This window comes from Saccoglossus kowalevskii, chromosome 20 (assembly GCF_978046115.1).
Source record: "Saccoglossus kowalevskii chromosome 20, keSacKowa6.1, whole genome shotgun sequence".
Classification (NCBI taxonomy): domain Eukaryota; kingdom Metazoa; phylum Hemichordata; class Enteropneusta; family Harrimaniidae; genus Saccoglossus; species Saccoglossus kowalevskii.
This window is the reverse complement of record NC_140660.1, coordinates 10,219,827-10,231,868: the sequence shown is the minus strand read 5'-3', so window position 1 is coordinate 10,231,868 and position 12,042 is coordinate 10,219,827. Positions and strand designations below refer to the sequence as shown.

Genomic DNA, 12,042 nt, shown 5'->3' with positions numbered 1-12,042 from the left:
GGATTGCAATTGATGGGACATTACAGAGCCACTTTAAAGCTATAATGGAGGAAAACGATCATGATGTACAGAAAGTGTACCCAGAGGACAGTTTCCAGCATTTGTTTTGGGAGGAACAATTAAGACATGCTAGGTGTTCAGACAGTCGACAAATGCGATGGCATCCCACAATAATACGTTGGTGTTTGTTTTTGAAGTTTAAGTCGTCTTCTGCCTATGAAGCACTCAGGAGTTCCGGTTTCCTGAAACTGCCTAGTCAAAGAACTTTAACAGACTACTCAAATTACATTAAGCCCAAACCAGGAATTAATCAACCAGTGTTGAAGGAACTTATTTCAGAAATTGAGTGTCTTGGGTCATCAGTCAAATAAATATGTAGTATCATGATGAAATGAAGGTTAAGCAAGATCTCGTCTATGATAAGAACACTGGGGAACTGATTGGCTTCACCAACTTGGGTGATACAAATGAGGAGCTGATGAAGCTAGAGAATGGCTGTCACATAGAGAAGAATAAAGGTCTAGGACTTGCCAGTCATGTCTTGGTGCTAATGGTAAGAGGATTAGCATCTAGTTTACAAATGAGCCTGGGCTACTTTCCCACTGATGGTTGCAAGTCTGCCAATTTGTATCCAATAATATGGGATACTGTCATAGGTAAATTCTCTTCTCTCTGGGTTCTCCACACTTGTCAGGGGGGAATCTCGTCTCGTCTCTATATCGCGTCCCCTTGAGGTATGGGATCGGGAAAGTCACTTATACTTTACAGTCAAATAAGGCACACACAACGAAATACGTTTCAGCTCTCGTCTTAGTCGGTCAATCGAGCACTCTATCAGACACAGCGCCCTGGGGGGAAAATCCCCAAGACTATCGCAAGGCTGACCCAAGACTCTCTTAGACTGCGTCAACACTCGCCCCAAGGCTCTCCAGGACTGCACTCGACTGCGTCTGTCGTGGAGTATTCTCCAAGACCAACTCAAACTCTCTTTATTCATTTTCAAAACTCTAACCAATTACAAAACAGTAAAAAGACTCTAGGGCGTAACACTAAGCAATCACACTAAGCACTGAATACGTCATATCTTTTGATTAATCGTTCACCACATTAATAACTATGGAAACCAACTGTCAGAATGAATAGAATAGCGACGGTTATCTCGTAATTAGTTCAAAACCACTGAGCCAAGTTCCGTCCAAAACTTCAAATAGGCCTAAACGATGACAGACATAACACAGCAATTCGCTAATAATCAGCTAATTAAGTCGATTAACAGATACGCAAAAACAAATCCATGACACATCCCTTCACCCAAACTGAGATTGTGCCTCCTGGCATAACACGTTCATAAATCAAAGATACCGTCAGCCACTCATCGTCATAGGGTTAAATACAATACTAGGAAAGGTATAAATCAAAAGAGTAAAACACACTAATTAAGTACAATGATTATAAAGTCTAAATACAATGGTTATAAAGTCACAAATATCAACGGTTATAAATCAAAAACAAGGGAAAGGCTACCAATCGACTCACTTTTCTCAAAACGGTTCGCTGAGTTAACCCTTCGCTGCACTGTCTCAGTTACTAAGGTTACAAACTCTATATCAACAGGTCAAAATAAACTAAGGCTCGGCGGCGTAACCAAGCGATCAGTCAATCGCTGCAGTCGACAGCATGATCACGTGATTACCAGGGATGCGTCTCTCGGTTAAAGCATTGCAAAGCGGTAACTAATAAACAATGAATAAACAAGCTACAGTATTAATCAAACTCTTGTCACATACGCTTATAAACTTCAACTGAACTCACAAGTCGTTAATCTAAACACAAGTCATATGGCGTGGAAACAGAATGCAAAGACAAATTCGCTTTCATTACACATTACTCCTCTGGCAAAAAGACGGAAAAGGCTAAAACGATAGAAACTACTAAGTCACATATAATCCTGTCAATCATGAACAAAAGCTTGCGATAGCAAACAATACGCATATAAGCGCACCAAACTCCCATCTCAAAAAGTCATTAAAAAACGTTACAAAGGTGCTCTACTAAACTCAAAAAGCGTCAGAAGTATTCCGGAAACAACACATAAACAAAAACAACTCTTAAAACGTCGGTATCTCTGTACATCGACAAATCTCAAAACTCTGAAAACTCTTTGGGGCATTACTTTCCCCCATCATATTCCGTACTCATAAACTCATTAAAACACCATAAAACTTCACAAAACTCATAACACTGTGTTGCAATTACTTGTCCACTGAGGCGCCCTTAAATCATTATAAAGGACCTCGCACGTCACTAAATATCAGTTCAAAACAAAGATCTGGGCGCTTACATAACATACAATTCGATATAACACAAAAAAACGGTAAAAACAATAGAAAAAAACAGCAATACATTACATTACTGAGCAATAGGGTTAGGGTTCTGGAAAAGGGTTCACAGTGTCAGTTACAGTGTCCAACCAGCAGTTCTCTAAGCAATACACAGATAGCTAAAGTCAAAGTCTATAAGCGTCTCTTCTCTTGTCGCGTTAGTCCGGGTCGTTCTTTCTCTTCTTCCTGTCTTTAATGTTGCTCAATTCTTAATTATTCAGTCCTATCCGATACTCCACACTTGTCAGGGGGGAATCTCGTCTCGTCTCTATATTGCGTCCCCTTGAGGTATGGGATCGGGAAAGCCACTTATACTTTACAGTCAAATAAGGCACACACAACGAAATACGTTTCAGCTCTCGTCTTAGTCGGTCAATCGAGCACTCTATCAGACACAGCGCCCTGGGGGGAAAATCCCCAAGACTATCGCAAGGCTGACCCAAGACTCTCTTAGACTGCGTCAACACTCGCCCCAAGGCTCTCCAGGACTGCACTCGACTGCGTCTGTCGTGGAGTATTCTCCAAGACCAACTCAAACTCTCTTTATTCATTTTCAAAACTCTAACCAATTACAAAACAGTAAAAAGACTCTAGGGCGTAACACTAAGCAATCACACTAAGCACTGAATACGTCATATCTTTTGATTAATCGTTCACCACATTAATAACTATGGAAACCAACTGTCAGAATGAATAGAATAGCGACGGTTATCTCGTAATTAGTTCAAAACCACTGAGCCAAGTTCCGTCCAAAACTTCAAATAGGCCTAAACGATGACAGACATAACACAGCAATTCGCTAATAATCAGCTAATTAAGTCGATTAACAGATACGCAAAAACAAATCCATGACACATCCCTTCACCCAAACTGAGATTGTGCCTCCTGGCATAACACGTTCATAAATCAAAGATACCGTCAGCCACTCATCGTCATAGGGTTAAATACAATACTAGGAAAGGTATAAATCAAAAGAGTAAAACACACTAATTAAGTACAATGATTATAATGTCTAAATACAATGGTTATAAAGTCACAAATATCAACGGTTATAAATCAAAAACAAGGGAAAGGCTACCAATCGACTCACTTTTCTCAAAACGGTTCGCTGAGTTAACCCTTCGCTGCACTGTCTCAGTTACTAAGGTTACAAACTCTATATCAACAAGTCAAAATAAACTAAGGCTCGGCGGCGTAACCAAGCGATCAGTCAATCGCTGCAGTCGACAGCATGATCATGTGATTACCAGGAATGCGTCTCTCGGTTAAAGCATTGCAAAGCGGTAACTAATAAACAATGAATAAAAAGCTATTAATCGAACTCCTGTCATATACGCTTATAAACTTCAACTGAACTCACAAGTCGTTAATCTAAACAAAAGTCAAACGGCGTGGAAACGGAATGCAAAGACAGAGCCGCTTTCATAACACATTACTCCTCTGGCAAAAAGACGGGAAAAGACTAAAACGATAGACAATACTGAGTTACATATAAACCTGTCAATCATGAAAAAAAAGCTTGTGTTATCAAACAATACGTATATAAGCGCATAACACTCTCATCTCGAAAAGATATCAAAAAACGTTACAAAGGTGCTATCAACTCAAAAAGCGTCAGAAGTATTCCGGAAACAACACATAAACAAAAACAACTCTTAAAACGTCGGTATCTCTGTACATCGACAAATCTCAAAACTCTGAAAACTCTTTGGGGCATTACTTTCCCCCATCATATTCCGTACTCATAAACTCATTAAAACACCATAAAACTTCACAAAACTCATAACACTGTGTTGCAATTACTTGTCCACTGAGGCGCCCTTAAATCATTATAAAGGACCTCGCACGTCACTAAATATCAGTTCAAAACAAAGATCTGGGCGCTTACATAACATACAATTCGATATAACACAAAAAAAACGGTAAAAACAATAGAAAAAAACAGCAATACATTACATTACTGAGCAATAGGGTTAGGGTTCTGGAAAAGGGTTCACAGTGTCAGTTACAGTGTCCAACCAGCAGTTCTCTAAGCAATACACAGATAGCTAAAGTCAAAGTCTATAAGCGTCTCTTCTCTTGTCGCGTTAGTCCGGGTCGTTCTTTCTATTCTTCCTGTCTTTAATGTTGCTCAATTCTTAATTATTCAGTCCTATCCGATACTCCACACTTGTCAGGGGGGAATCTCGTCTCGTCTCTATATTGCGTCCCCTTGAGGTATGGGATCGGGAAAGCCACTTATACTTTACAGTCAAATAAGGCACACACAACGAAATACGTTTCAGCTCTCGTCTTAGTCGGTCAATCGAGCACTCTATCAGACACAGCGCCCTGGGGGGAAAATCCCCAAGACTATCGCAAGGCTGACCCAAGACTCTCTTAGACTGCGTCAACACTCGCCCCAAGGCTCTCCAGGACTGCACTCGACTGCGTCTGTCGTGGAGTATTCTCCAAGACCAACTCAAACTCTCTTTATTCATTTTCAAAACTCTAACCAATTACAAAACAGTAAAAAGACTCTAGGGCGTAACACTAAGCAATCACACTAAGCACTGAATACGTCATATCTTTTGATTAATCGTTCACCACATTAATAACTATGGAAACCAACTGTCAGAATGAATAGAATAGCGACGGTTATCTCGTAATTAGTTCAAAACCACTGAGCCAAGTTCCGTCCAAAACTTCAAATAGGCCTAAACGATGACAGACATAACACAGCAATTCGCTAATAATCAGCTAATTAAGTCGATTAACAGATACGCAAAAACAAATCCATGACACATCCCTTCACCCAAACTGAGATTGTGCCTCCTGGCATAACACGTTCATAAATCAAAGATACCGTCAGCCACTCATCGTCATAGGGTTAAATACAATACTAGGAAAGGTATAAATCAAAAGAGTAAAACACACTAATTAAGTACAATGATTATAAAGTCTAAATACAATGGTTATAAAGTCACAAATATCAACGGTTATAAATCAAAAACAAGGGAAAGGCTACCAATCGACTCACTTTTCTCAAAACGGTTCGCTGAGTTAACCCTTCGCTGCACTGTCTCAGTTACTAAGGTTACAAACTCTATATCAACAGGTCAAAATAAACTAAGGCTCGGCGGCGTAACCAAGCGATCAGTCAATCGCTGCAGTCGACAGCATGATCATGTGATTACCAGGAATGCGTCTCTCGGTTAAAGCATTGCAAAGCGGTAACTAATAAACAATGAATAAAAAGCTATTAATCGAACTCCTGTCATATACGCTTATAAACTTCAACTGAACTCACAAGTCGTTAATCTAAACAAAAGTCAAACGGCGTGGAAACGGAATGCAAAGACAAAGCCGCTTTCATGACACATTACTCCTCTGGCAAAAAGACGGGAAAAGACTAAAACGATAGACAATACTGAGTTACATATAAACCTGTCAATCATGAAAAAAAGCTTGTGTTATCAAACAATACGTATATAAGCGCATAACACTCTCATCTCGAAAAGATATCAAAAAACGTTACAAAGGTGCTATCAACTCAAAAAGCGTCAGAAGTATTCCGGAAACAACACATAAACAAAAACAACTCTTAAAACGTCGGTATCTCTGTACATCGACAAATCTCAAAACTCTGAAAACTCTTTGGGGCATTACTTTCCCCCATCATATTCCGTACTCATAAACTCATTAAAACACCATAAAACTTCACAAAACTCATAACACTGTGTTGCAATTACTTGTCCACTGAGGCGCCCTTAAATCATTATAAAGGACCTCGCACGTCACTAAATATCAGTTCAAAACAAAGATCTGGGCGCTTACATAACATACAATTCGATATAACACAAAAAAACGGTAAAAACAATAGAAAAAAACAGCAATACATTACATTACTGAGCAATAGGGTTAGGGTTCTGGAAAAGGGTTCACAGTGTCAGTTACAGTGTCCAACCAGCAGTTCTCTAAGCAATACACAGATAGCTAAAGTCAAAGTCTATAAGCGTCTCTTCTCTTGTCGCGTTAGTCCGGGTCGTTCTTTCTCTTCTTCCTGTCTTTAATGTTGCTCAATTCTTAATTATTCAGTCCTATCCGATACTCCACACTTGTCAGGGGGGAATCTCGTCTCGTCTCTATATTGCGTCCCCTTGAGGTATGGGATCGGGAAAGCCACTTATACTTTACAGTCAAATAAGGCACACACAACAAAATACGTTTCAGCTCTCGTCTTAGTCGGTCAATCAAGCACTCTATCAGACACAGCGCCCTGGGGAAAAATCCCCAAGACTATCGCAAGGCTGACCCAAGACTCGTCCCAAGGCTCTCCAGGACTGCACTCGACTGCGTCTGTCGTGGAGTATTCGCCAAGACCAACTCAAACTCTCTTTATTCATTTTCAAAACTCTAACCAATTACAAAGCAGTAAAAAGACTCTAGGGCGTAACCTTCAATCATAAAGCCAATCACACTAAGCACTGAATACGTCATATCTTTTGATTAATCATTCACTACATTAATAACTATGGAAACCAACTGTCAGAATGAATAGAATAGCGACGGTTATCTCGTAATTAGTTCCAAACCACTGAGCCAAGTTCCATCCAAAACTTCAAATAGGCCTAAACGATGACAGACATAACACAGCAATTCGCTAATAATCAGCTAATTAAGTCGATTAACAGATACGCAAAAACAAATCCATGACAATACCATCACCTGGTTGGAAGTCGCATTTAACCTAAAAGTAATGGTGTCCACCATTGATGGAGCGTCAGGGAACTGGAAGTTCTACCGTATGCATAGAGTAAAAGGTGCTCCGCGGGATATGGTGGTGTTCAAGACTAGAAATTTATGGAGTGATGATGAAAGATTCATTTATTTTGTGTCTGATGTACCCAACTTAATAAAGACTACCAGGAACTGCTGGGCCAATTCTGAGGCACATCGGAAATCCAGAAGTCTATGGGTATGTGCATATTTAATATAGTATATACCTTTCCATTTGATAAATTTGATTAAATCATAGACCACCTAATATTTAATTAAAAGTTGGACGGTCTACTTAATTCTTAATAAGATGTTTTTATAATCCTTGTTTTCATATAATGGTAATCCAATATTATGGAGGCATCTTTCAGAGTTGATAGTGGATGATCGAACCAGGGACATTCACTTGTTACACAAGATTGGATATGAGCATATCAATTTAACATCTTTTTCAATTATTAGAGTTAACCTTGCAGCTCAGGTATGATTTTTAAAGACACTTTTCCTATTTTTGCACAAAATCAAAAAGTCAACAACATTGAATAAAAGTTGACAGTTATGTAATATATGCTAGACTTGTTAAACTTTGTTGCTTTTTGTATGCATCTCGCAGGTTCTAAGTGAAACAGTGTCCCATGCTATTCAAAGATTTTGTCCACCAGAAGCAGGGGAAACTGCTAAGTTTGTAATGTATATGGACAATTTTTTTGACTGCTTAAATGTGCGATGCAAGGAGGAACATCTAAGGAAACGTAAACCTAACCTGGCACCCTATACAAATCCGAATGATCCAAGATTATCAGTAAGTTATTGAATAATTGTGAAGACATCATAGTTTTTACCTTTTTGTGTACCAAATATTTTCGCTAAAATTCTTGTGCCACATTTGTTCAATAATTACTTGTTTATTTTTTATCAAATGGGTCAAAATTGAGGGGGGTTGGTAGATGGTGGCTATAGTTCCCAGTAATGCATGTTGATTTATTATTACAAACTGATTTCCTGTATTCAATATTTTTTTAGTGGCTTGAACTTGATTTTCTAAATTATTTCACTGAGTGGCAAGATAGAGTTGCAAGAAGGCCAGGACAGTTCACAGCATCGCAACGAGCTGCTATGCTTCTCAGTCGACAAACACTAGAGGGGTTGCAGATGTCAGGTAAGTTTGCACTACTAAACTACAAAGGTTGTTATACTATTGGTAGAATGGTGTTAGGTAATCTATATAGATGCAATTTTTGACTCCCATGTGTGAAGCACATAATGGGAGTCTTTGCAGTTAGTGTGTCTGTGTGTCTGACTGTTCCACTGCTATCTCAAGAACCATACATCGGTTTTTGATGAAACTTGGTGCATAGATGCTCTGGGCCAATGCGCAGATTTGATTAGGTTTTGGTAAAAATCCATGCTCGTTAATTACCTAATTTGCATGATAATTAGCTGATTTTTAGCTGTTCTATGACTGTTCCACTGATATCTAAAGAACCACTCATTGGATTTTGATGAAACTTGGTTACATAGATGCTCTGAACATATGCGCAGATTTGATTAGTTTTTGGTAAAAATCCGTGTATATTAATTACCTAATTTACATGATAATTAGCTGATTTTTAGCTGTTCCATGATTGTTCCACTGATATCTAAAGAACCACTCATTGGATTTTGATGAAACTTTGTACATACATGCTCTGAACTAATGCTAGGTTTTGATTAGTTTTTGGTAATAATCCGTGGATACTAATTACCTAATTTGCATAATGATTAGTCAATTTTCGGTTTTTCCACTGATATCTCAAGTACTAATCTTCACATTTCAATGAAACTTGGTACATAGATGTCATATGACACTGCACAGACCTGATAGTTTTTATGGTAATATCAGTACATATTAATTACCTAATTAGCATAATTAATTAATTTTCAGCATTTGATATAAGTACTAATCATCACATTTCAATGAAACTTGGTACATAGATGTCATACGACACTGCACAGACCTGATAGTTTTTATGGTAATATCAGTACATATTAATTACCTAATTAGCATAATTAATTAATTTTCAGCATTTGATATAAGTACTAATCTTCACATTTCAATGAAACTTGGTACATAGATGTCATATGACACTGCACAGACCTGATAGTTTTTATGGTAATATCAGTACATATTAATTACCTAATTAGCATAATTAATTAATTTTCAGCATTTGATATAAGTACTAATCATCACATTTCAATGAAACTTGGTACATAGATGTCATACGACACTGCACAGACCTGATAGTTTTTATGGTAATATCAGTACATATTAATTACCTAATTAGCATAATTAATTAATTTTCAGCATTTGATATAAGTACTAATCATCACATTTCAATGAAACTTGGTACATAGATGTCATACGACACTGCACAGACCTGATAGTTTTTATGGTAATATCAGTACATATTAATTACCTAATTTGCATAATTAATTAATTTTCAGCATTTGATATAAGTACTAATCATCACATTTCAATGAAACTTGGTACATAGATGTCATATGACACTGTACAGACCTGATAGTTTTATGGTAATATCAGTACATATTAATTACCTAATTTGCATAATTAATTATTTTTCAGCATTTGATATAAGTAGTGAGCATTACATTTCAATGAAACTTGGTACTTACATACTCAAGGACTATGCAGAGATCGATTGTTTCCGATAAATATTTGTGCATATTAATCACCTAATTTGCATAATTAGTTAATTTTCAGCTTTTCCACGGGTATCTCAAGTACTAATCATTGCATTTCAATGAAACTTGGTACATAGATCCTTTAGGACTATGCAGAGACCTGATTAGTTTTAGGGCAAATAATTGTGCATATTAATTAACTAATTTGCATAATTAATTTTCAGCTTTTCTACTGATATCTAAAGTACTAATCATCACATTTCAATGAATCTAGAATTATGCAGACCCAATTAGTTTCCGGTAAATATTTGTGCATATTAATCACCTAATTTGCATAAATAACCAACCTTCACACTGATATCTCGGGTACTAAACATCACATATCAATGAATGTACATGGATGCTGTAGGACAATAGACAGACCTGGATAATTAAGGGTTAAAATCTGTACATATTAATTACCTAATTTGCATAATTAACCAATTTTAAGCTTTCACACTGATATCTAAAGTACTAATTATTCCATTTCAATGAAACTTAGTACAAAGATGCTCTGGGACAATGTACAAACCTCATTAGTTTGGGGTAAAAATCTGTTCATATTAATTCCCTAATAAGCATAATAATTCATATTTTTTTGGTTCTAATCACATTTCAATTAAACTTGGAAACATTGGAAAGATTTTCTGTTACATTGCGCAGACCTCATTAGTTTTACACTCAAATCTGTTCATATTAATTTTCTGATTTGCATAATTAGTTTTCAGCTAAGTAATTTCAAATTATATTTAATGTGTCTCCAATACTCTCAGCACATGGGAGTTCTTTCTAAGCTTTCTTTGATTCAACTAATTTGTGGGTAGGTTGGGTTATGGCAAAACAATGTTGTTTCTGCTTAATTCCAAATCAGAATTAAATTAAAATGCATTGATCATGAATGTTGTTGATACTCAAGGAACTAAATTACTGTCAAAAAACGATGCCATTTTCACCTTTGTCTTTCGCAGTTAAATCTTTCGTTGAGGTTACAAAATATCTTTTGAACCATGGTGAAGAGTATGTCATGAGTGAGAAACTGTGCCAGGATTCATTAGAGGCCCACTTCAGCAAGCATAGACATCGTGGAGGGGCAAATAATGACCCCACAATACAAGCCTTTGGATACCATATGCCATAAGGTTACAGAAATCTCATCATCTCCGGCAATACTGGTCAGTGGAAGAAGTAATTGACACTACACCCCTGCAAAAAAGATGTCGAACTGGCGTGTAGCTTATTCCTCCCACTTTATTTAGCATAGCTCAGCCTTAACTACTATGCAAATGTGGAGAGAATGTGTTAGAGCCATGTCTGTGTACTCAATAGGAACCCATCATGGTTTTACAATTTGTTTCCTCTGATTAGGGAATAAATAACATACAAACACACAGTAATTAATGTTAGTGTTTTTAATAACTTGTATGTACATGGAAATATACAGAGGCATGTAAATTTTTAAATTAAGTGTTATTGTTAATAAAGTTTTAAAGCTTTAAAAAAATGTTATGCATTGTACGTCTATTTCAAATAATTGTCATTTCAAAGACTTTCTGAGTCCCTTGGATCCTTTGACATGTTGGTTGTGTGATGTCTTGAAAAGTTCAACTACACCCTTACTAAATGAAAAGCATCTGACCTGGATGTACAGTTTTACAAGCATCATAGCTAGGGATGATGATACATCATCATCATCTGTTTTTGGTCACACATGACCATAAAACCTGTACTCGTCTACACGATTTGACCTCTTTTAAAATTGGGTCATGAATATTTCTCCCATTACTATCAGTAACCTTGGCAACACTGAGATGCCGCTTACACACAAATTCCACCTCTTCGAAAAAAAGAAATGCGGAGTCTGTCAGGTGAAAGAGCCCACCCCTGTCTTTTTTATGGAGCCATCCCTTTGTCTGCGACATGCATCCATCTTTCTGATGCTCCTTTTCTTCTTTCATGGCATCCAATAAATTCAACAGTTCATGGTTTTTTGCTTCATTTCGCTGCAGTTTTCTCTTGAGCTTGTGAGGGATATAGCCTGCAAAATATCTCAGGGCTTCTTTCTCCTTGTCACTTAATGTGAACTCTGTGCTTGCAGTGGCTTCGCCCTCAATCATGGCACACTCAATTCTTACCATTTTTATCAGTCTGAAAAGTACCATTTTTGTGAGCAAATAAATGGTTC

General features: G+C 37.3%; 1 pseudogene; it reads left to right on the top strand.

Annotated features, from left to right (window-relative positions):
* The first annotated feature begins 391 nt into the window (after positions 1 to 391).
* On the top strand, positions 392 to 11,093 carry LOC146729988 (uncharacterized; annotated as a pseudogene).
* Positions 11,094 to 12,042: the final 949 nt, after the last annotated feature.